Raw genomic sequence first — 27,532 nt, forward strand, 5'->3', positions numbered from 1 at the left:
GCTGAAATTTTGCACTTGGTGTTCTTTTATAGAATCTGATATAGCTCCCATATAAACCCATTTTCCGATTTGACTTCTTGCGCCCCTGGAAGCCGCAATTTTTGTCCGATTTGGCTGAAATTTTGCACGTCGTCTTCTGTTATGGCTTTCAACAACTGTGCCAAGTACGGTCCAACTCAGTCTATAGTCAGATACAGCTCCCATATTTAAACAGAATCCATGGTGGTGGTTTCCCTAAATTCGGCTCGGCCGAACTTAGCACGTTTTTACTTGTTTCCTTGCTTACTTTTATCATTTTAAATTCAGACATTTTCTTTTTCAATGATTCATCAAATTCTTATGTGTATGTATAATAATGATTATGCTTTTAAAATTTATTCACAGTTGGCGATTTTCATTATAAATTTTGTTGACATATTCTTCATAAATTATGATTACCTTAGTGCTGTTGTCATAATTCACACATACATTTCCCACATTCTACTTTATATGGCCGGAAATTTGCTCAAAAGAATCTTTTTAGGCTTTTTTTTAACATTTTGCTCGCTCCACTAACGCGCATAAACATGAGGAATTTTTCAAGCATTTGTTCACAATTGTTGTGCTCAAATGTTTAACATAATTTCGACTTCCGTTTAGTTGAGTTTTTCGCTTGACAATTTTTTGCTTTTTCTTTTCAGAATGCGACAGTAGCAGACTTTTGTTAGCCATCATGTTAGACTAGACAATGAAAGTAGACAAATCTTGCAAGCAATCGGCCACTTTTGTCACAAAATGCGACCTGAAATCTAATGAGTTGCTTTTGTTAAGAGAAGATACATCTCATATGCCCATGTTCTGGAGAATATCATTAACAACATTGGTGGCAGAATCCACATCACATAAAGCAGAAGATTATGATGAAGATGATTATGGTGAGAATGAGATGTAATTGTAACTGGAAATGATTGTTCTTCATTCGTGCGTCTTAGCTCGATGCATGCCTTATTGTATTATCATGTTGTTAGTCTGTCTGTCTGTCTGTCTGTCTGTCTGTCTATCCATCTTCCAGTCCATGGTCCAAAAGAAATACATCATTTCAAAGAAAAAACATTTGTTATACTTTCTCAGCGCTTATCCCAGTGAACTAGGAATGAAGTTAACAAAGCAATAACACATACAGCACTAAGTACGCAAGAGAAAGATGCCAAGTTGAGCAAAAGTATACCAGGCAAAAATAGGTTAGAAATCATAAATTAAATGGATTTTTAACGCATTCATAAAAGTCAACTCCAAAGTATGTGAGTCAGCGCCTGAGAACTGTAACAACAGAATAAAAGAATTCGCTAAAGTGGTATTTAAAAAAAAAAACTGAAATAAATCTTTGCAATAGTAACACGGATGCACATATATCTAACACTAGTCGCATTATGATGAGGATGATGATGGTGACCATAAAAATCTCATACGAAGGATTAATGGTTATATTTAAGGCATGCGGGTTCCACATAGTGACAATGGTTACAAAAAGCCGGATTCTAGTAGAAAATTCACAAGTTACCTAAATTTAATATCGGAGAGCTTGTGACTCTGTAATTGCATTCTTTCTTCTGTCAGTTATCAGCTGTTACTTTTAGCTTGCTTTAGAAAAAAAGTGTAAAAAAAGTATATTTGATTAAAGTTCATTCTAAGTTTTATTAAAAATGGATTTACTTTCTTTTAAAAAATCCGCAATTACTTTTTGGGCAACCCAATAGTAGAAAATTCACAAGTTACCTAAATTTGATATCTGCGAGTATATAGAAACCTTCTCGAAATATCACATCTTACAGCCAGGAATATCACTTCACAAATAGTCGAATTAAAGAATATATTCTCCGAAATATTATTACTCTCATCGATTTTTTTCCCATGTTAACATCTTGAATTAGCATTTAATTTCGACCATACTTTCTCCCGGCACGGGATAGCTGGCCCGAACATTAAGATCCAATCTGTGTGGTGTTCATTGCTGTCACGAGAAGCTTAGCTGCGAGCTACCTGGCGCGTCCACAACTTACGGATAGTGGAACACTCCATACGGAGTAGCTGCAATGGCAGTCGCCGTCAATCAGCGGTATCGAGCGGAGAGTCTCACTGAAAGGTCGGGCGGCAGCGGCTCTTGCACAAATACCGAGTGCCTATGATGCTCGATATGACAAGGCGAGTTAATGGGGCCTTTAAATAGCCAATGGTCACCCTATTACCGCGGCGAGCGGTCCTTTGGACTGAAACGAGCTTGACGAGGATCGCCACCTCCTTATGGCTACAACAACCATACTTTCTACCAATATAAAAGAAAGAATCATTCCCTGGAAAAATATTCACTTTCGTAAAGGAGACTAGTAAAAGATGCAAAGCCTATATGATTATCAGAAGTCTTCGTGTAGAGGAGCGAGCTGTGTTTATGTTCAGCTAAAGCATCAAAAAGTCTGTAGCGGCCAACTAACATCTGGTGTGACTGATCGTAAGCCTATCGCCCATAACACTTAAGTCCCATTTAATTGAGCTGGAGGCATAGTAGGCCCGCCCATGATATTAAAACCAATCTGGGAGACATATTTGGTCCAACAGTCGGAAAGTTTAGCCTCCACGAGATAACGTCCAGTAATGGTTTGAGGCTGATAGATTTCTTCGCCGCGGCAGAAAACATGGTAGTTAGCAGCAGCAGATTTCAACATAAAAATATTCACAAAGCCACATGGCTGTCACCCGATCAAAACACGAGAAACCAAATTGATCACGTTGTGATAGATGGAAGACATTCATCCAGCGTGTTAGATGTACGATCGATCCGTTGAGCGAATATAGATTCGGATCATTACCTTGGCACCCGTTTGAACATGGCGAGGAAAGTACGATCTGATACTGCACGGAAGCTGGACATTGAAAAGCTGCAGACACAACAAATGGCAGCGACATACTCCACTCGACTGACCCAACTGCTTTTTGAAAGCACTCCTTGTTCCGATGATATAATGGCGCAGTGGCAAACCATTGCCCACTTTATGAAAAATGCCGCGAAATCCGTACTTGGGTACCGGAAGCCTCCTCCAAAAAAACCATGGTACGACCAGGAGATGCCAAGAATGTGGCATATAGAGCAACCCTGCGATCAGTAGCAATGCGCCAGATGAAAGAGAGTTATCGGGAGAAAAGGAGAGAGGAGAAACGTCTATTCCGCAGAAAGAAAAAGGAAATGGAAAGACGTGAGTGCGAGCGAATTGAGATGTCCAGGAGTCAGAAGAAAGTCCGGAAATTCTACCAAAGAATTAAACACCAAACCGATGGCTTTGGTGCAGGCACATCCTCATGCAAAGACAAAGAAGGAAATCTGGTAACTGACACAGATAACATGCTGAGGATATGGAAAGAACATTTTACCCTACTGCTAGTGTCCGATGTTGGCGGCGAAGAGGATACCGCAGAACCAATCCCTGATGATGGTATAGAATGTTTACCTCCTAGTCAGAATGAGGTCCAAGTAGTAGTGACCCGACTAAAGAACAACAAGGCATCATAAGCCGACGGGTTACCCGCTGAACTATTTAAGGCGTATGCATCAGCTTATCTGCGCAATCTGGCTAGAAGAACGCAAACCCGATGATTGGAACCTCAGCATACTATGTCCCGTACACAAGAAAGGAGACAAGACGGAATTTGCCAACTATAGAGGAACAAGTCTCCTCCTAATCGCATACAAGATACTCTCGAGCGTACTGTGTGAAAGATTAAAACCTAAAGTCAATGAGATAATTGGGCCCTATCAATGCGGCTTTAGACTAGGTAAATCCACCCTAGACCAGATATTCACACTGCGCCAAATCCTGGAAAAGACCCGAGAAGGACAAATTAACACCTACCATCTCTTTGTTGACTACAAAGCCGCCTTCGATAATCCTTTACGTTCAAAGGTATTTCAAGCCATGTGTGATTTGGTTTGGTATCCCTGGAAAATTAATAAGACTCTGCAGGATGACACTTGCTGATACGCATTCCTCAGTAAGAATAGGAAAGAATCTCTCCGAACCATTTAATACCAAACAAGGTTTCAGACAAGGAGACAGCCTATCGTGTGATCTCTTTAATATTGTGATGGAGAAGATTATACGAGATGCAGTTGTGAATAGATATGGCACACTAATCACAAGAGAACACAGGCTACTCGCCTATGCCGCCCATATCGATATCATAGGTCGGTCACCGGAAGTAGTAACTGCAGCCTTTGAAAGAATCGAAAGAGAGTCAGTGAAAATGGGTCTGGCAGTAAATGGAGATAAGACGAAATGGATGGTTTCAACTCTCAAAAAGCCTTGCACAACCGACCAGATAAAGAAAATTGAGAAAGTTGGGAACCACAACTTTGAGATAGTCAGAAACTTTATCTACCTCGGCACCGCCGTAACCGAAACGAATGACACCAGTTTTGAGATAAAGCGAAGAATAATACTGGCAAACAAATGCTACTTTGGACTAAGTAAGCAGTTTAGAAACAAGGCCACCTCTCGACAGACGAAGACTACACTTTACAAGGCACTGATACTACCCGTGCTGTTATATGGTTCTGAAGCATGGGTACTTGTGAAAGCAGATGAGGCAGTGCTTGAGGTATTTGAGAGAAAGATTCTTCGTAAAATATATGGACCAGTTTGCGTTAAAGGAGAATAGGATGTATGAACTACGAGCTGTATGAGCATGACACGCATCAAAATACAACGGCTGCGTTGGCTAGGTCATGGTGTCAGAATGGATGAAGAAGCTCCAGCAAAGAAGTCATTTGAAGGCAAACACGTTGGTACACGCAAACCGAGAAGACCAAAAGCCCGATGGAAAGATCAAATTGTGGGAGACACCTCGAAACTTGGTGTCAGAGATTTTAGAATGAGCGCAGAAGATCGAGGCGCTTGGAACGCTATTCTACGTTCGGCTAGTGGAACAAATATTCTGTCATAGCCAATTGAAGTAAGTAAGGAGGCGGCATAGGAGTTAGCAAGAATACAGTGGCCAAACGCCCCTAACAGGATATGTAAACCCATCGGTACAATACGGGACTCAAATCGTAGAGTTTTGAAAGTCGAATACGATGTATTTACCTGGGACTCTCAAATGGACATGTTTGAAAGCCGACCGAGGTTCACCCTTTACCCAATAAATCTCCAACGGACATGTGGGTCGATCAAGACAAAATTGGAATCCAGTGAAATATATTTAGGAGTGGAGTAAATATCATACCTGCAATCATGGGGATAAGTTGAGGCAGGAAGAACCGCTGAGTCTTTTAAAGCTTTATTTTAGTTATGCCAATATTTCTCTTAATCAGGACGTTTTATTATGAGTTGAATATAAACATTTTACATAAAATAAAATCAAATAAAAAGAAAATTAAGCAAGTTATGGTTAATTTCGGACCATAACTTAACTGAATATTGGATACCATAGTAGAAGTCATTGTGTAAAATTTAAGCCAAATCTAGTAAGAATTGCGCACTTTAGAGGCTGAAGAACTAAAATAGGGAGATCAGTTTATAGGGGTGCTGCATTAGGACATAAACTGATTCATGCCATAATCGACATGTTAAAGGTCATGAGAGAATCCGTTGTAGAAAATTTTAGCCAAATTGGAAAAAACATGCGCCCTTTAAAGGCTCAAGAAGTCAAGATCCCATATCGGTTTATATGGCAGCTATATCAGGTTATGTACCGATTTGAACTATTCTTAGTACAGTTGTTGAAAGTCATAACAAAAAACCTCATGCGAAATTTCAGCCAAATCGGATAAGATTTGCTCCCTGTAGAGGCTTAAAAAGTCAAGACCCAAGATCGGTTTATATGGCAGCTATATCAGGTTCTATACCGATTTACGCCATACTTATCACAGTTAATGGAAGTACTACCAAAACACTACGTGCAAAAGTTCAAATTGGACGAAAATTGCGCCCTCTAGAGGCTTCAGAAATCAAGATCCAAGATCGGTTTATATGACAGCTATACCAGATTATTAACCGATTTGAATCATACATAACACAGTTGTTGGAAGTGATACCAAAACACTACGTGCAAAATATCAATCAAATGGGACAAGAATTGCGACCTCTAGAGGCTCAAGAAGTCAAGACCCAAGATCGGTTTATATGGCAGCTATATTAAAATATGGAACGATTTGAACCATATTTAGGGCAGTTGTTGGATATCATAACAAAACACGTCGTGCAAAATTTCAGTCAAATCGGACAAGAATTGCGCCCTCTAGAGGCTCAAGAAGTCAAGACCCAAGATCTTTGTATATGGCAGCTATATCAAAACATGGACCGATATAAACCATACTTAACTCACTTATTGGAAGTGATACCAAAACACTACGTGCAAAATATCAGTCCAATCGAACGAGAATTGCGCCCTCTAGAGGCTCAAGAAGTCAAGACCCATGATCGGTTTATATGGCAGCTATATCAAAATATGGGCCGATTTGACCCATTCACAATTCCAACCGACCTACACTAATGAAAAGTATTTGGGCAAAATTTCAAGCGGCTAGCTTTACTCTTTCGAAAGTTAGCGTGATTTCGACAGACAGACGGACGGACGGACGGACATGGCTAGATCGACTTAAAATCACATGATATATACTTTATGGGTTCTCAGACGCATATTTCAAGGTGTTACAAACAGAATGACGAAACTAGTATACCCCCATCTTATGGTGGAGGGTATAAAAAGATGCGCCCTGGCCGAACTTAGCACGTTATTACTTGTCACTATCTTAACCTTTATCAAAGCAATGGTCTTTTTCACAATCAGCAAGTATTGCAAATGGGATGTCCAATGAAAATCAATTTTAAGCTTTTCACACCATAGCAAATACAATTTTACTAAAATCAATAATTAATTATTACTTAACCTATCACCATAGCATGCGGATATTAACAAATAAACAGCTCTTCAGTCGCATAGTTTTGTGCCTAATTAAAGCTATCCAAGAGCTATGACTAATGTAATTTGTTACTGGGTTTTGTTGTAAACTAAACTCGTTATTAAATTTGTCTACTAAAAAATGTTTAGATGGCTGCTTGCCGCCACAAACCACCATGTGTTTGAGTTTTAATCGAAATTTCAACCATGAACAAGGTCAAGTTTGTTGACAAACCACATGTACAGCAAATTACCATCATAGTCTATGTGGCATAGTGTAGACCCCCATAAATTTCCTAATGATTTGCCCCTTTGAGAGACAACACAATCAATCTTTGAGCAAGGTATTCAATAGTTGGTTTAGGACGATGGCCCGTCTGCCCATGGAGGGTGTTTTCCTTATAACGAACTTATTTTAAATCAATTTTTCGAAACATAAAACATGATGGAAATCCCCTCGTTTATCTGTTGTTGGGAAATCTGTAATACATGGTCGTGGTGCACCAACACCTACTGGTCAGTCATTAGCGAGGGATCTCCCATGCCCCCACGATGCTGTGGTTACTCACAAGCCACCAAATCACTTGGTCTGGTCGTCGTCGGATCAGCCATATTTTCTAGTCATCAGCTACCGTATTGACTTTATGGCCTCTGTTTGGGGTTTATGGCCTATCGAGTGAACTTAACCACAGAACTGTTTATTATTCAACATTGTGCAGTGGCCAGTTTTGGTCGCCTGAGTGCATTCGCCACCAAACACCTTTGGGTGAACTTTAACTTCCATTCCCAGTAACTGCATTCCTTTAAAATTCGTCACACATTTAACAAAATGGATTGAATGGTCTTCTGTGATGATAATGATGATGATGATGATGATGGTGGCATTGTTCAAATTTGTTATATTACCTCAATCACTGCAGCAACTCCGAGAAAAAGACAAAATACAATGTAACCAAAACCTCAAGCAAAAAAAAACAAATTGCGCTCACACCAAGAAGCATTGTAGCTGCCACCACCACCGATGGTGTAAGAGTGAGTGACCGCCGACGTTTGCCTATGCGCGTCACTTGGTGATGGATTGTCTTAGGTGTTGGACGCGCTTATGCGACCATTTTATGGTTAAGCAGTCGCAAAGCCATAGAGACAGACAAACAGACAGACAGACAGATAGAGCAGAAAAGATTTGTATAGTTTTACGTCTGCGGTTGTATGGCTGACAGATAGACGGACGGACGGACGGACGGATAGCTAACCAAGACTGACAACCATCATTAAACGAAATCATTCATATCATTCTTTAAATGCATTGGCCCACCTAACCCCAACTCCTGTTGACTTAAGCACTTCGATTGTGTTAATTCTGGAAAAGTTTAGAAGAAAAATAAACGTTGTTCAAATGCCTGTTTATCACCTCTTTTCTTGCTTTTTTCTAACCAAAAGTTGTTTGACCTCTTCAATATTTGTGTGTTGTATTGTTGTCAAATTTCCATGGAATTTTTATCTCTCATTCCGTGGAGAATTTCCTATCTTTGACATCTAGGGAGAGCAGAGTCTAGAACTAGGGTCCGTTTTCTGCAGTTAAATCTCCACTACTGTAAGGCCGTTTTGGCCACACTAAAGTCTCTTCAGATGGCAACAGGATTAAACGTTGTTAACCAGAAACCATGGGTGTGTAGAGGGATGGAACGGGGAATGGGAGACACAGAACCTGGATTCTTGCAAAGAATGGTCTAAATGTTTTTCTTCATCCGCCGCTAAGCACTGAAGATTCAGTAGTAGCGAGCATTGAAATTAAAAATTCTCATTACTGGCTGGCTTTCCTTTTACATGGCACACGAATCTGAAATGCCGCCTCCAAGTCTTAAGAGCAAGAACAAGAGCCTTATTGTGAGAAATTATGACAGGTGGTTGTACGCACCGGATTGACCCGATCTGTGATAAGTTAGGCAGCTCCAGTGTGGTCTCGTCAGCTCTGTGATACGAAGTGGATTAATATTCAGATCTGTCAGAATGCCGCTCTTCGAACTGCGAAAGGCTGTCTTCTCAGTGTTCACGTGTACTACCTCCATCAGGAGACAAAGATCCTATCCGTGCGAAGACATAACTACTGTTGCTGTCCAAGCAATAACTTTTGGGTTGTTATCGCAGAGACCATCAAAATCATCATCTTGTGGATAGGTATCCATAGCCCAGAAGCCTTGAAGTAGATTTTCATGATCTATAGCGTGAGGTACGGCGCTACAAGACAGAATCTCTAGGTCAAGCGGCATATCTAGCGGGTCTAGACAACATTCATGCAGATACGGTAGCAGATGCAAGGGATAGCTATCGGGTAAATGTGGCCCTTGGAGAACCAACGCCTAACACTGCACCTGAAGAAATTGACCTCCTCCTGTAAACTAGAGTAGTTCTGATCATCGTTATGCTAGTTTCAGCCTTGGGGAAAATTCTGCAGAAGTGGTCCCTCGGCTAAACTGAAGAAAGGCGGATTGGAATAGATATGGACAACGTGGCGGCTGAAGAAGTTGTCACTGATATGCATTCGTCGCAGTTTGTTGGGGAAATTGTGTCTGAGTCGAAAATCCTTTTAGGCCTTAAAAATTCTGCGTTGGAAAGGAACAGCTAGTGTGAACGATGTATTAGTATCGTGTTTACATCGTATGCACATTCTCGCGGTATATTCGACATAAGTACGACCTACCAATGTAGGGCCCTTGAAGCCTCCATACCTAATATAACCGATGAGTTATTCTAACCAAAAGATGAAACGCGTCTCATAGTGTTCGGTGTGTGGTGATCTCTGTTTTTCCTTTTCCATTGCGAAAACCTCCGATCATTGAACTCGTCTCGAAAAAAAAATTTAAATCGCCAGACCCTGCTGATGTAAGCAGGGAAACCGTACCATAGAATCGGGATGGGATGGCATCGAAAAACCTAGTAAAAAAAATGCCAATTGAAAACGGATAGAGATAACTGTTTGAACATTTTACATGGTTAGAGCTGAGGTGCTATCGAGATCATGTGCAAAATTTCAAGACCCTAGGAAAATCAGACCACAAATGAAGACCGAACAATTTTTGTAATGCTAAGGTGACCAAATATAGTGCCCTAACAATAGGCGCCGGACCACCTGACCCCGATAATATCTCAGCTCAAACCATCTAAAATTTCAAATAGTTATCTCTAACCGTTCTCAAAAGGCATATTTTTTATTAGTTTTTTCGATTCTATTCCACTGTGCGACGGTGAAAGATCTGCGTCCTACTGGTCTGTGATCCTTTGGGCTGAAGACTCTAAGGAGGTTGATAGGAACATATATTAGGCAAAACTATTCCTGGAGATCGCCTTTCTGGGCATCAGTATGCCTAGAGTAAGGGAAAGTCCACTGAAACAGCCCTTTTCGTCCTAGTCAGCTACATAGAAGATGCTCTCGCTGTCAAGAAACACAGAATTTCAGCATTTCTTGAGGATACAATGTAAAACCGATGTCAATCATGAAGCAGTTGGAGTTTCTAGGTATGCATTAAGGCACGCTTGGGATTTGTAGATCTAAAAAGATGGGTCTGGAGAGACACTCCTCAAGGAGGTGTACTGTCTTCTCTACTTTGGAAGATGGCCATTACCAATATACTACTGTCTTTGTAGGAAAAATGTGTAAAAGAGGTGGCGTACGCTGATGACGTGGCGGTTGCGGTTAAGTGAAAGTGTCCTGGCATTCATAGAGATAAGTGGGCTACCTAAAGTGGTTAAGGTGTAAATATGTCTAACACAGAGATAGTTTTTTCATCAGGAGATACACGTTACCCACAGTGGCACCTGCCTCCTTGGGAGCAGGAATGTTCCACTTACTGAAGACGTAAAATACCTGTGATCTACTGCACATAAAATTGAACTTAAAATCAAACATTTTGGAAAGGGCAAGAAATGCAACTCTTGTCCTATACACCTGCAAGAGAGCCATTGGCAAAAGTTCGGCTTTTAAGTCGCTTGTCATGCACTGGAGGTATACTGCAGTCGACAGACCTATTATGCTATATGGCGTTGTGATCTGGTGGACGACACTTCAAAAGTCCACCTACTGTCCGATACTCAGCCTGATCCAAAGGATGGCTTGTCACAACCGCACTGAGGATGACACCATCTGATGCACTGAACCTTAATGCCACAATGAATGCCTCTGGGAATATGGCTTTTTTGTACATCACAGCTGCACTGGGGACGACACCATCTGGGTTTCCAAAGTTAATGCTACACCTTATGCCTCTAGACAATGTGACTAGACTAATTGCTGCGACCATTGCTGTGGGGCTAAGAGAGCATTTTCTTTGCCCATGTGGCAGTTATGTGTAATCCTTCATACAATGCCCGATACACTCAAGCCTAACCTAACTTTCATAATAATCATGTTGATGGGGCCATACGTAACCCTATGGCACCCCAAAAACACGAAATTGGTATACAATTTTGAGGTCGTATAACCTGGGGGGACGCCCTATCCCAAAACCCACCAGTACCGGACATGTTTACCGATTGGGACAATATGAGTATCAAACGAAAGGTATTTAAGAGTAGAGTACGAACATGGTATACAAATTTCACCCTAAGTGGGGGTCCCCCATCCCTAAAAAAAACTCCCCAACAGGACTCTTTCACCGCTTGGGCAATATGAGTATCAAAGGAAAGGTATTTAAAAGTAGAACACAAATTTGTTTTTTCAAAAAGCCTCATCTCGGAGATGAGTGGGGTTATTTAAGCGAAATTCAGTTTGTTTATAATAACTCGAAAACAGAAATTTCGTATACTTATTTAAGGTGGGATGTCTAAGCTCTAAGCCCGCCAAATAAAAATATAGAATAATAATGACAATATTAGGCTCAAATGAAAGGTGTTTGAGACTAAAGCACGAAGGGGGTCCACCTCACCCCCCAAAACACCTTTATACCGCACATATTCACCGACCATAGCAATATAAGGCGAAATATCTGAAAGGCCGTACCATCACCACCAAACAGAACTTTTTTCCTGACGGTGCCAATATAGGGCTCAGATTAAATAAGAGAGTAAAAGAAGGCGCAGCGGAGTGGCCCCTGTCCAGCTAGTGTATATGTATAATTATAGTACTCTATAGACATTTTCTTACACGCAAATGATATTTTAAAAATTTGGTTTAAAAAATCAAACAATTAAACAAAACAACTACTAACAACTTTACCAGATTATTTCTAAATACATAGTTGCCACCAAGGTCCAATATTTTGTTTTTGGGCTTTCTTTGGGCTTTGGGCTTATAGGCATAAAACACCGTTTTTACTTTATGAAGATTGCTAAGTTGATTTCTTGCCTCTGAAACTGCCAATGACCAGTTTCCCATCGTGCCCTGTAGTGTGTATCAAGCGGAGATGCTTGCAATTAAAGAAGTCTGAGAATGGCTAAGATATAACGTCGTTGGCATAAATACGAGATTGGGAGCTTCCTTACACATACCAAGGAAACTGGAAGCTATGAGTATACCTCTAGAGTTCTCCTGGTCTGAACGGCAACGAATTATAGATGATCACAAAGTGGGAGTTGCTAACCCTCCAAAATAATGTGGGCCAATCTGGACTTGATGAGATCTACCGCTTTGCTGTCGTTGGCTAGAGGAGACTTCTCATAACAAGTTAATGTCTGATTGGAAAATATGCTGACAGACTGAAAATTGCATGTAACAACTTCTGCAGAAGCTATGAGGATGTCGAGGAAGAAGAGACTTTAGAACATCTGCTGTGTGTGTGTGCCCCGCAGTCAGAAGGAGTTTGACTTAAGGCTCTCATTTCTTTGAGAACTTGTCTGATTTAGCTTGTGGTCTTTTTAAAGTGATCCAGAAGGTTCAACGATAAGAACTAGAAGGTATCCTCCTTCTGCTGTTGCTGTGGTATCAGAATAACTAAAAACATCTGAGTGAATCTGATGGAGACTGACTGGCACTTAAACCTAACCTAACCCAACTTTCATAATAATCAGGTTGATGGGGCCGGGTCCTGATTTATATTTTTACCAGAGATTGTTAATGCAGTAGAATTTTTATACCCTCCACCATAGGAAGGGGATATACTAATTTCGTCATTCTGTTTGTAGCACCGCGAAATATGCGTCTGAGACCCCATAAAGTATATATTGGGTTGCCCAATAAGTAATTGCGGATTTTTCATATAGTCGGCGTTGACAGCTTGTGACTCTGTAATTGCATTCTTTCTTCTGTCAGTTATCAGCTGTTACTTTTAGCTTGCTTTAGAAAAAAAGTGTTAAAAAAGTATATTTGATTAAAGTTTATTCTAAGCTTTATTAAAAATGCATTTACTTTCTTTTAAAAAATCCGCAATTACTTTTTGGGCTATCCATATATTATTGATCGTCGATCTAGCCATGTCCGTCCATCTGTCTGTCGAAAGCACGCTAACTTACGAAGGTGTAAAGCTAGGCGATTGAAATTTTGCACAAATACTTTTCATTAGCGTAGGTCAGTCGGGATTGTAAATGGGCCAAATCGGTCCATGTTTTGATATAGCTGCCATATATACCGATCTTGGGTCTTGACTTCTTGAGCCTCTAGAGGGCGCACTTCTCCTCTGATTTGACTGAAATTTTGCACGTTGTGTTTTGGTATCACTTGCAACAACTGTGCTAAGTATGGTGCAAATCGGTAAATGCTGTCATATAAACCGATCTTGGATCTTTATTTCTTGAGCCTCTATAGGGCGCAATTCTCCTCCGATTTGACTGAAATTTTGCACATAGTGTCTTGCAACAACTGTGCAAAGTATAATTTAAATCGGTCCATAACTTGATATAGTTGCCATATAAACCGATCTTGGGTCTTGACTTCTTGAGCCTCTAAACTGAAATTTAGCACGTTGTGTTTTGGCATCACTTCCAACAACTGTGCTAAGTATGATTTAAATCGGTCCATGTTTTGATATAGCTGCCATATAAACCGATCTTGGGTCTTGACTTCTTAAGCCACTAGAGGGCGCATTTTTCGTCCAATTTGACTGAAATTTTGCACGTGGTGTTTGGATATCACTTCCACCAACTGTATTCAAAATGGTTCAAATCGGTCCAGGTTTTGATACAGCTGCCATATAAACCGATCTTGGGTCTTGATTTCTTGAGCCACTAGAAGGCGCAATTCTCATCCGATTTGACTGAAATTTTGCACGAGGTGTTTTGTTATGACTTCCAATAACTGCGCTAAGTATGGTGCAAATCAGTACATAACCTGATATAGCTGCCATATAAACCGATCTGGGATCTTGACTTCTTGAGCCTCTAGAGGTCGCAATTCTCATCCGATTTGGCAAAAATTTTGTACAACGGCTTCTCTCATGACCTTCAGTACACGTGTCTAATATGGTCTGAATCGATCAATAGCTTGATACAGCTCCCAAATAAACCTATCTCCCGAGTTTGCTTCTTGTTTTGTCTTACACCATCCTAAATCCTAACCAAATATGTATTTTGTTACACTTTATACCATTGAAGACATCTAACAACATGGAGTGAGCATGACATAGTAATGACATGCTTTACCATATGCGAAGTGACATACCTTGGCGTTTTCAAGCGCCGCTTGTTTGTCAACGATTTGCATTGTTTGGTTTGGGTTTTTTTTTTTTTCAAAAGAATTCATTCATGGCATAACTCTTTTTACAGTTTTCTTTGTCGCGTTATTTGCAATTTGTTGTTGTTGTTATTTTTGTGCAAATATTAGTAATAACAGCAGTAGAGGTTTTGATTTATGTTTTTGATATAACGAAGAATAAAAACTAAAATTGAATTAAACTTTGTGGCTCACAAAAGTAATGGGCGTTTAAAGCGTGTTATGAATACTGATTGAGTGAATGGAAATTAAAGTTTAACGCTCTTTGAGTTTGAGCATATACGGAAAACAAAGTTAAATAGAAATTAATATGTAATACAAAAGAAGAATAGATAGACCTATTTGAAGCTTTTAGTTTTTTAAGGTGAAGTGGGGAACTTGTATATATGTTCATGAACGATTTCAAGAATTGAAATAGAAGAAAGGTTTAATGTTCATAATTCCAAAAATGTTTTACATATCATTGAAACCAACATTTTGCATAACTGAGGAAGAATTATTCGTCATTCTCAATAGGAATATACAAAAGATTAGGCCAGATGTTTGTGACAGTCTGCAAGCAGACGAACTTGGTTATTGAATTGGTATCATTGTGTTACCACAGAAACAGAAGAGGAAGAAATTTTGCGTATGTTCACATCCGCTATTTCAGACAACATTTCAAGAAAATGTAACCAAAAGTGGAACTTTTTCTAATTGCCAGTACACAGAAAAAAAAATAAAAATTGGGTTTTGAGACCATAGTAGAAATCATTGTGTAAAATTTCAGCCAATTTGTGTAAGAATTGCGCCCTTTAGGGGTTCAAGAAGTTAAATAGAGAGATCGGTTTTTATGGGAGCTGTATCGGGCTATAGATCGATTCGAACCATATTTGACAAATATGTTGAAGTTCATGAGAGAGAGAGCCGTGGTACAAAATTTCAGACAAATCGGATAAGAATTGCGCCCTCTAGTGCCTCAAGAAACCAAGATTCAAGATCGGTTTATATGGCAGCTAAATCAGGTTATGGACCGATTTAAAGCATACTTAGTACAATTGTTGAAAGTCACAGCGAAACACGTTGTGCACAATTTCAGTCAAATCGGATAATAATTGCGCCCTCTAGACGCTCAAGAAGTCAAGATTCAAGATAGGTTTATATGACAGCTATATCTGGTAATAAACCGATTTCACCCATACTCAGCACAGTTGTCGGAAGTCATAATAAAGTCTTCTAATCAAAGATGAAACCCGTCCCATATTGGCTGGTGTGTTGCGATCTCTGGCTTTCCTTTACCATTTGCAAAGAAAATATCCGATCATTGAGCTCGTCTCGAAAGAGAAACAAACAAAAATTGTGAAATTTAATGATCTTTGCCCAAAAACAGGCAAAAAACTTAAAAATATTACAGTAAATTTATAAATTACAAGTATTGGAGAAAAACCCCACAGAAAAACGTTCATCTAGAATATATAATTAGATCGATGCGACAGATGCATATTTCGATAAAAAAAAGTTTACGTCAGCAAGTGCGTCCTATTTGGGTTATGGGATTAGAGTGCTCCCACAGACACTTTTTCCCGTATATTGATATCAGATTCCTGCTTTACTCCAAAAAGTCTTTTCGTTTGAGCCCCACATTGGTACGGTCGCAAATTTATCCTCTTTGGGGGTTGATTTTGGCGAGGGGCGGTCCGCCAAACACTTGGTTCCACATTTGGATATCAAATTCGTATACTATTCTCAAATACCTATTATTTGAACCCCATATTGCCATGGTCATTAAATAAGTCCTATTTGGGGGGGTGTTATGGGTAGGGAGTGGATCCCCAGAAACTGGGTCCAACATTTGAATATCAGTTTCGTATTCTACTCGAAAATACCTTTCATTTAAGTCCCATATTACCATGGTCGGTAAATATGTCCAATTTAGGCGTGTTTTGGGGGTTGGGGTGGTCCCCCAAACACCTGGTCCGACAATTGGATATCAGATACATTTTCTAATCTTAAATACCTTTCATTGAGTCCCATATTGTCGTGATTGATCTATATATATATTTTGTAAGTTTTGGGGATGCGGCGTTCCCCTTAGGTACCCCATCCAAAATTTGAATGCCAAATTTTTGTTTTAAGGTTAGTATAAAAAAGCACACAAAATTTCGCACCACCCATCTCCGAGATTTGGCGTTTCTGAAAATAAGGATAAGGATGAGGGTCCGCCCCCCTTCAGATATCAAAAAATGTAGTACCCTATCAATACCACGGGATCATTATGCACGATTTGTAAAAATTTCAAGGAAATCGGTTCAGCCGTTTTTGAATCAATATGGAACATATATACAAATAAATTAACAAACACGAAATTTTTTATGTATATAAAGGGTGATTTTTTAAGAGCCATAGGAAAGTTAAAAAAACACATAAAATTCAGTAAAATTCATGAAATCTTTATTTGAATCGATAGTACGGTCCATATCATTTAATGGTTGAAGACTATTTGATGCAAATGTTGACCGCGATTGCCTCTCAAACAGTTCATCCGCTTAGTCCAATTTTGGCATACTCTTTCCAACATTTCGACCGGCATATCACGAATATATGCTTCAATGTTATCTTCCAATAAGTAAATTGAAGCGGGCTTGCCTGTATAAACATGAGCTTGAACATAGCCCCACAAAAAATATTCTAAAGGCGTTAAATCGCACGATCTAGGCGACCAATTGATCGGTCCTGAACGTGAAATAAAATGTTCACCGAACTCGCCTCTCAATAAGTTCAATGTTACGCGTGCTCTGTGGCAAGTGGCACCGCCTTGTTGAAACCACATGTCATGCAAGTCAAGCTCTTGCAGTTTGGGCAAAAAAGTTGGATATCATCTCACGATAGTGCTCACCATGCACAGTTACGTTACTATTCGCATGACCTTTGAAGAAGTACGATCCAATGATGACACCAGCCCATGAACCGCACCAAACTGTGACTTTTTCTAGATGCATTGGTAGCTCTTGCAATGCTTTTTGCTGGTCTCTGCTTCAAAATCGACAATTATGCTTTTTTACCTACCCATTGAGCCAAAAATGGAAATTACCATAAAATCGAAGAAGCTCGAGAAGAACTTTCTCAACAGAGCACGCATAAGAGATTAATTAATGTTAGTCTATGTCGGTAGCCAGACCTCAACCCGCCTCGCTACTCTTTCTATTATAATTCGGAGAACAATATGCTCCGCATTTTTGGAAAAACCTCCGGAGGTGTTTCGTTTCTAAGGAGTGATCATGGATCCAAACATAAACCTCAAATTCGTCTTCCTAGAGTTTTACATCTGCGAAAGATGTTGCCTCGAAATCGAGGGTGCGCCCTATACAGCGTGCTTTTGGTAAAATTTTTAATGTAAAATTTGCATATTTTCATTGATCCAATTAAAAAATTAATTAGATATTTCGAAAATTGCAATCGTTATTTTATTGAGTCAATAAAACTATTGATTGAAGATTTAAAAATTTTCAATAATTTTTCTAATTAAAAAATTAATTGGGAATTAAAAATATTTTGGGTCAATTAAAAAATTAATTGAAAATTAAAAATATTTTCAATAATTTTTTTTAATTGAATATGCTATATTTTAAATTGAAAATTTGTTCAATCACCTTGATCAAAAACTTTGATTGACATTGCCATGTTCGTGATTGAAGGAGATTCAATTAAAAATCAATTGGATCAATTAATTTCGTAATTGAAACTGATTTTTATTTTTTTCTGTGTACTTGCTCTCAAGTTAAGCAACATTTACTATTTGTCAAATTCATTTAGCTGCGTCCTTCTTGCAACCAACATAGAAAAAGCATTTTACCAATATTAAGATACAAACTATTCCATTAAGGCGTCTTGATCCAAGCTGCAAAAGACTTGCCAATTTATCTACAAAATATACGATGCTATATCAATCAACCATCTTAATTTTCCCCTCTAAGCAGATAGTAATGTCTACTCCCCTCTTTAGAGTTGTAGGAAATTCCCACTTGTTTTTTTGTTTCCCAAAACTCCATTACAAATTATCAACTACTTAAGAAATACTATGCCTTAAACTTATTTAAGACATTTTAGCACGCAATCTTAATGCCATCAATAGCACCATCTTTCGCGGGCCCACAGAGTTGCACACTTCCCTGCAAAGAACTTGTTTCTTGATAACTAAAAAACGAAAAAAGCCATAGAAGTGATATCAAGTGGAATAAAAGTTCAGCAGAAAATGGGAAGAAAAAAAAAAAAAGAAAACAAATACAAAATAACCATGGAATACCTATTTGGTTGGGCAGTTTGAGAGAAAGAAAAAAAAAAATAAAAAATCTTTTTTATAACACGTTGCGTCTTTGATTTTGGTCTTTCGTGCTCATCCTTCTAATACTTTCTTTGGAGTTTATAACCATTAAATGCTAATGAATGGAAATGGGAGCAGAGTTCTATGAAAATACTGAAGATTTATCATTATTTAGATAACAAATAAGTCATAGTTTTTTTTTACTAAGTAATAATGAGCCATCTAATTGTCCAGAGATGTTAATGGATATTTCATACTGTATTGATTAGAGCTTGAACAATTGATTAAGCAATGTTCCTTAATTACATTTATAAACAAAGTGTCTAAATGTTCAGAAGGCAAAAAATATTCTTCAAAAATTTGTTCTTTTAAAATGTACACAAAAAAAGCTATATCCAAATCTGAACCGACCATTGCCAAATTGCAGAAATATGTCGAAGGACCTAACATATGTCACTGTTCCAAATTTCGGCGAAATCGGACCATAAATGCGCCTTTTATAGGCCCAAAACCTTAAATCGAGAGATCCGACTATATGGCGGCTATATTCAAATATGGACCGATCTTGGCCAAATTTAAGGAGGATGTCCCAATCCCTAACACGACTCACTGTCACAAATTTCAGCAACATCAGACTATAAATGCGTCTTTTATGGGTCCAAAACTTTAAATCGAGAGATCGATCTATATGGCAGCTATACCCAATTCTGGACTAATCTGGGCAAAATTAAAGAAGATATCGAAGGGCCTAACAAAACTCACTGTCCTAAATTTAGACAAAATCGGACAATAAATGAGCCTTTTATGAGCCCATGACCCTTAATCGAGAGATCGATCTATATGGCAGCTATATCCAAATCTGAACCGATCTGGGCCAATATACAGAAATGTGTCAAGGGGCCTAGCACAACTCACTGTTCCAAATTTCGGCGACAACGGACAATAAATGCGCCTTTTATGGGCCCAAAACCTCAAATCGAGAGATCGGTCTTTATGGCAGCTATATCCAAATCTAGATTGATCGGGGCCAGATTGAAGAAGAATGTCAAGTGGCCTAACACAAATCACTGTTCCAAATTTCAACAAAATCGGAAAAAAGTGACTTTTAGTGGCCTAAGCCCTTAAATCGGCGGATCGGTCTATATGGGGGCTATATCGAGATATAGTTCGATATAGCCCATCTTCGAACTTAACAGACGGAACAGGCAGACGGAAGGACAGACTGACGTACATGGCTAGAGCGTCTTAAATTTTTACGACGATCACGAATCACGATCACTTTAAAGTGAAGCGGAAAGGCTGGATGCTGGAAGGGATGGAACTGACATTTCAGGCACTTCTGCGTAAGCTGGGGAGAGAATCTCATCAGATCTCCCGAAGGGCATAAAACTGCTAAAATGCCGAAAAAGAAAAAGAGCTATCGGCTTGCAAGTACTCTGGGGAGACCAAACCAGCCCTACCGCAATGATGACTGCAGACAGTGTCCTGCGGAGGGAGACAAAGTCGGAACAGGAATGAAGGAAGCGCGCACGGCCTCTGAGTCTTCATGGAGCATTGTGAATTCCAAAAGGATGGCGGATACATCAGGGAGACGGTGAAGCATACCTGGCATCACTTTATCTGTTTTTCGACTGTCCGACAACACCATTGACGTCGGAGCTGTTATGACTGGTGAGGAAGGCTAAACAGACAGGAAATGAGGCCTTAATGGGGTGCGATGTCAACTTTTACCACATTGCGTGGTTCAGCTAATGGGACAAATGTTCGGTCATAGCCAATTAAAGTAAGAAAGGTAAGTACCAACATTAATTAGCGGAGCCAAGCCCTGGCAGTATTCTTGAATACTAACGACCTAATAACAATATTGGTAACACCGCTAGGGAGGAGGTTTTAAATGTGACGATGTTTTCGGAAAATCTATTCGATGAGGTTCAGGATTGGCGGGTCTCCATGGAACACTCTTTCTCTGACCATCGCTAAATTAGGTTTAGAATAGCACGGCCAGCGCCGAATCCGATAAGCTTCCGGAATAAGTTGAAAACCAACTGGACAAAATTCGGAAGGCTACTCAGAAAAAGACTTGGGCAAGATAATTTAGATTGTCCAAGCATCGAAGACGTGCATGACGATGTCAACAGGACTACGACTGCACTAGAGGGGTCTTTCGAAGAAAGTTGTCCGCTTCGAGAAAGGAAATCAGCCCAAGAAAAACCCTGGATGACCGGGAAAATTCGCTACATTGGGAAAGAGGTCCGCAGACTTAATAATAGAGCTCGTCATAAAAAAACAAAGTTTACTGGGATGTATACTACACACGGCTCAAGGAATACAATAAAATTACCAAAAAGGCAAAATGTGCCTCCTGGAAGATTTTCTGCGAACAGGTCTATTGTGTGAATGACGCCGCCAAGATGAAGAAGTTTCTCTCAAAAACCCATATCCAAACTGAAACTCTAGTAAACGACATGGGAGTGACAGCAGAGATAACGGAGGAAATGTTAATGCTTTTGATAAAAACCCATTTATCACAGGATACAACGTTGATCGAAGGTTTATCATAACGGAATTTATGTGAAGGAATCCTTGAGGAGCTTCAAACCATTCAAGTTACCCCGACCTGATAGAATATTTCCAGCGATACTATATTTATGTCCCATGACATAAATAGCAGGCCACCGTATCGCAGAGGTTACCATGTCCGCCTATGACGCTGAACGCCTGGGTTCAAATCCTGGCGAGACCATCAGAAAAAAATGTTCAACGGTGTTTTTTCCCTCCTAATGATGGCAACATTTGTGAGGTACTATGCCATGTAAAACTTCTCTCCAAAGAGGTGTCTCACTGCGGCACGCCGGTCGGACTCGGCTATAAAAAGGAGGCCTCTTATCATTGAGCTTAAAACTTGAATCGGACTGCACTCATTGATATGTGAGAAAGTTGCACCTGTTCCTTAGTGGAATGTTCATGGGCAAAATTTGCATTTGACATATATATATATAAGGAAGAAAGTGGCACAAAGCATGCCACAGAGGGGCATTTTATCGTAAGGATCCGAACCAGCTATGCAGAAGGACCGAAAGGGTCTTGCACATGGCATATGACTGGGCTAGACCCAGAGGTCTCAACGTTAACCCAGAGAAGACTGCAATGTGCCTGTTCACGGGGAAGACGAAGGTGGGCCAATTTAACGCACCACGTTTTCACAATAGAACGATTTCGATAACTGACAAGGTCAAATACTTAGGAGTGATCTTGGACAGGAAACTAAATCGGAAGTGGCACATTCAGAAGCGTACCGGGAAGACTCACAGATGTTAGGCACTATGTAGACGGGCCGTAGACTCGAAATGGGGTCTGAATCCTAGGATAGTTCACTGGCTCTACAGGAGCGTGATTAGACCAATACGTCTCACGTAGTTTGGTGGACTGCTATGGAGAAAAAGTTCAACGTAAGGATCATAGAACAGGTTCAGAGAACATGTTGTCTTGGCATAGGCGGAGTGATAAGAACCACTCCCACTAGGGCACTGAAGACTATTCTAGATATCCGATTAAATAGCAGATTAAGTGTGAGGCAGCCACTGCGGCTGACTGAGACTTTAGGCGATGGGAGAATAGTTAAAGGACAGGAGCAGGTCATACCATCGCGGTATAATCGAAACGACGATACGAAACCCAGATGGATTACAAGAGGTCGAGTGTAAGATACTGCTGCCAGAGGCACAGCCTTGGATTGATGGAACTCTGTAATTGCCATCGAAAGCAGACGAGGCAGTGCTTGGAGTGTTTGAGAGAAAAATTCTTTATAAACTATATGAACCAGTTTGCGTTAATGGAGAATATAGATGACGTATGAAAAACGAGCTGTATGAGCTGTATGACGATGATAGCATAGTTACACATATCAAAATACAATGGCTGAGTTGACTCGGTCAGAATGGATGAAGAAGCTCCAGCAAAGAAGTATTTTGAAGGCAAAGGGAAGGTTAAAAGCCCGATAGAAAGATCATGTGGCGGGAGACACCTCGAAACTTGGTGTCAAAGATTTTTGAATGAGCCCAAAAGATCGAGAGGCTTGGAACGCTATTCTTCGTTCGGCCAGTGGTACAAATGTTCTGCCATAGCCAAATAAAGTAAGTAAAGTAAAACCCCGTTTACACTGCTCTTTAAATCCGGATTTATTGGCTCGATCATCTGTTTTCCCTCCATAAAATCAGCTGACAAAATTGCAAATGCAAATTTTGCTCATGAACATTCCACTAAGGAACAGGGGCTAACTTCTCACATATCAATGAGTGCAGTCTGATTCAAGTTTAAGCTCAATGATAAGGGACCATCTTATTATAGCTGAGTGCGAATGGAGTGCCGCAGTACGACACCTCTTTGGAGAGAAGTTTTACATGGCATAGTACCTCACAAATGTTCCAAGCATTAGGAGGGGAAAACCACCGCTGAAAATTTTTTCTGAAGGTCTCGCCAGGATTTGAACACGGACATGCTTACCTCTGCGCCATGGTGGCCTCCAAGCCAATTAAAGTAAGTAAAGTAAAACCCCGTTTACACTGCTGTTTAAATCCGGATTTAATGGCCCGATCATCTGTTTTCCCTTTATAAAATCAGCTCACAAGAGCCGTAAATCCGGATGGGCAGTGTAAATGGGGTTTAAGTAGCACGGAATTCCTAACTCAGATTTTCTTTTTCGAGGTTAGGTTCTAGTATTTAGGGCACGGGGCGGATTAATATCCGTATCCTCTTTTCAACCTTACCAATGGAGAATGTCTAGCGAGGAAAGATAAAACCGAAAGTATTATAGATCTTCTGCAAAAAGTATGACAGACTAGTAGATGACAGATATGATATGCTGATACAAGCAGAGTATACCTTTCTAAGCTATGGAGCCATTAGAACGATCATCCCATAGATTTTCAATTTTGCCAGTTAGGCAACACAAAAAAGCCAATCTAAATGTAATCATAACCAAAACTGCCATAATGCAAAAAAAATTGACTCAAGGTCGTGTATATGTATTATAAATAAATTTAAACATCTTTATCAAAATGCCAGCTTTCATATCATTTTCCACTAATCTTTTTATCTGTATAGTCTTCATATTGTTTTCTATTAGACACTCTCTATCTCGATAGTTGATGGGTTTTTTTTTTTGTATTTTTGTAGCCTTGTATGAGATTGTTATCTAATTTACTGGTTAAAATAACATTGCCTTGTTAGTACACTAAAGAGCAGAAATGAACTTCAAAGGTGAAAAAATGATTTCATACTTGTAACTATTGGATGAAGAATTGGCAACTTCACCACCACATATTAGGAAAATTACTTTAAAACATTTCCAACAATGGAGAATTTCTGATGCCTATAAGTATAACTTCGAAAAAGTAATTGAAAAATAAGCCAAATCTTATATACCCTCCACCATGGATCGTACTTGTCGATTTCTTTTCCCGGCATCTCTTCTTAGGCAAAACAAATAAGATCGTGCTATGTTCGGCCGGGCCGAATCTTATATACCCTCCACCAGAGATCGCATTTGTCGAGTTCTATGCGCGGTATCTCTTTTTAGGCAAACAAAGAATATTGAATAAGAACTGTTATGCTATTGGAGCTATATCAAGTTATAGTCCGATTCGAACGGTAAATGTCACCGTTCATTGTAGAAGTCATTGTGTAATATTTCAGTTCATACGGATAAGAATTGCGCCTTGTAGGGCTCAAGAAGCAAAATCGGGAGAAAGGTTTATATGGGAGCTGTATCAAGCTATTGATCGATTCGAACCATATTAGACACTATGTTGAAGGTCATGAGAGAAGCAGTTGTAAAAAATTTCTTCCTCATCGGATGAGTATTGCGCCCTCTAGAGGCTCAAGAAGTCAAAATCTCAGATCGGTTTATGTAGCAGCTATATCAGGTTATGTTCCGATTTGCGCCATACTTAACACGATTATTGAAAGACATAACAAAACACCACATGCAAAATTTCAGCCACATCGGATGAGAATTGGGCGCTCTATTGGCTCAAGAAGTCAATATTCCAGATCGGTTTATATGACAGCTATATCAGATTATGAATCGATTTGAATCAAACTTAACACAGTTGTTGGAAGTGATACCAAAACACAATGTGCAAAATTTCAGCCAAATCGGATGAGAATTGCGCCCTCTAGAGGCTCAACAAGTCAAGATCCCAGATCGGTTTATATGGCAGCTTTATCAAAACATGGACCGATTTGAACCATACTTAGCACAGTTGTTGCAAGTAATACCAAAACACAGCGTGCAACATTTCAGTCAAATCAGACGAGAATTGCGCCCTCTAGAGGCTTAAAAAGTCAAGATCCCAGATCGGTTTATATGACAGCTATATTAAAACATGAGCCGATGTGAACCATACTTAACACAGTTGTTAGAAGCTATACCAGATTATGAACCGATTTTAATCATACTTAACACAGTTGTTGGATATCATAACAAAACACCACGTGCAAAATTTCAATAAAATCGGTTATGAATTGCGCCCTCTAGAGGCTCAAGAAGTCAAGACCCAAGATCGGTTTATATGGCAACTATATCAAAACATGGATCGATTTGGTCCATTTACAATACCAACTGATCTACACTAATAAAAAGTATTTGTGCAAAATTTCAAGCGGTTAGCTTTATTCCTTCGAAAGTTAGAGTGCTTTCGACAGACAGACGGACGGACGGACAGACTGACGGATATGGCCAGATCGACTTAAAATGACATGATATATACTTTATGGGGTCTCAAACGCATATTTCGAGGTGTTACAAACAGAATGACGAAATTAGTATACCCCCATCCTATGGTGGAGGATATACAAATCTTAGAACTTCAGGGAATCAGTTTGGGAATTTCAATGTCTACAGTAATATATGTTAAATCGGGTTGGTAATGCATGCGACATGATTATAGATCTACACTAAAAGGTGTTTATAATACAATCATCCACTACGCTCCTAATGTCAATTTTCTTACATACCTTCCATATGTTACAAACAGTAGCAGCGCTGCCGTTCCCCCAATCTACTACTCGTAGCTAATTAAATAATAAAACCATGGCGTTTAAAGAGGCAGGAATACATGGTAGTCAGGTTTCTATTTGTGTCGTTACTATTTTGTCTTATCTCTTAAAGGCCTTATCGCACATAAACGAGGTATTTGTGTGTTTTTTTTAGACATATGCGTAAATGAGACACTTGGCTGTTTAAATTAAAACATTTCTCGGTACAAACATTTGTTGTTATTGTTTCTGTTTTCTCTCCCTCTAATAGAGCAAAGTCAAGGTAAAAAGTAAATGACAGTTAACCACATTGTACATGTCCCTCTCATGAATTTATACACCTGAAATTCGTTTAAAATTCACATCGTCATTCAATGTAAACGGTTTTTTTTTTGTTATCAAAATAAGTAGATTTTTATATCGAGATGGATAGATATCCGAATGAGTAAAGCCTTTTATAATGAACTGTTGATTGCCCTAATCCAGAAAAACTGCTACTTAGAGGAAACCACAAACAATTCATTTAAGATTTGCCAAAGTAAATGTTAAGGGAAAATTAAGTTAACACAATAAAAAATATCAAAATCTTACTAAAGTTTTAAAATTTAAGTAAAATTTTTCCTGAACTTTATTAAAAATCCAAGGCGATAACCAACCATCGAATGGTGTTCATTCTCTATCATTATCGATACATGCGCATGTCAAAAGAGCTACCCTACTTTTTACTTTTATGCGAAGGAATTCGAATATGTCTTTAGAGGAAAAGAACACCCCCAATACTGAGCATGGTCAAAGCCAGAATGAAGCCAACTCTGGGGCCGATAGAATCAGAAGAGAGGATGATCACAACGTCTCTCAGGTTTTCGCTCAACAATAATGGGGTCCTACTTCATATAGCCGAGACCGCCTGAATAGTATCAGAACAACACTTTTTCTTAGATATATATCAGTTGTCCAAGGGATTGAAGCTAGAGCCAGTCTTTACTTTACTTTAATTGACTATGAGAGAATTTTTGTTCCACTAGCCGAACGAAGAATAGCGTTCCAAGCGCCTCGATCTTCTGCGCTCATTCTAAAATCTCTGACACCAAGTTTTGAGGTGTCTCCCACCACTTGATCTTTCCGTCGGGCTTTTGGTTTTCCGGTTTGCGTGTACCACCGTGTTTGCCTTCAAAAGACTTTTTTGTTGGAGCTTCTTTATCCATTCTGACAACATGACCTAGCCAACGCGTGTAACTAGGCTATCATCGTCATACAGCGCATACAGCTCGTGGTTCATACGTCGCCTATATTAACGCAAACTTGCCCATATGTTTTACGAAGAATCTTTCTCTCAAACACTCCAAGCACTGTCTCATCTGCTTTCACAAGTACTCATGCTTCAGAACCATATAACAGCACGGGTGGTATCAGTGTCTTGTATAGTGTAATCTTCGTCTGTCAAGAGGTGGCCTTGTTTCTAAACTGGCTACTTAGTCCAAAGTAGCATCTGTTTACCAGTATTATTCATCATTTAATCTCAAAACTGGTGTCATTCGTTTCGGTTATGGCGGTGCCGAGGTAGATTAAGTTACTGACTATCTCAAAGTTGTGGTTCCCACCTTTCTCCATTTTCCTTCTCTGCTCGG

The 27,532-nt window shown here is 39.5% G+C and overlaps 1 protein-coding gene across 8 annotated transcripts in view; it reads right to left on the minus strand.

The window, feature by feature from the left end:
• LOC106092475 (FH1/FH2 domain-containing protein 3) overlaps positions 1-27,532 on the minus strand; it is a 419,829-nt gene that overhangs the window by 218,287 nt on the left and 174,010 nt on the right. The gene's annotated exons all lie outside the window — the stretch shown is intronic.

This window comes from Stomoxys calcitrans, chromosome 1 (genome assembly GCF_963082655.1).
Source record: "Stomoxys calcitrans chromosome 1, idStoCalc2.1, whole genome shotgun sequence".
In the NCBI taxonomy this organism is placed as follows: domain Eukaryota; kingdom Metazoa; phylum Arthropoda; class Insecta; order Diptera; family Muscidae; genus Stomoxys; species Stomoxys calcitrans.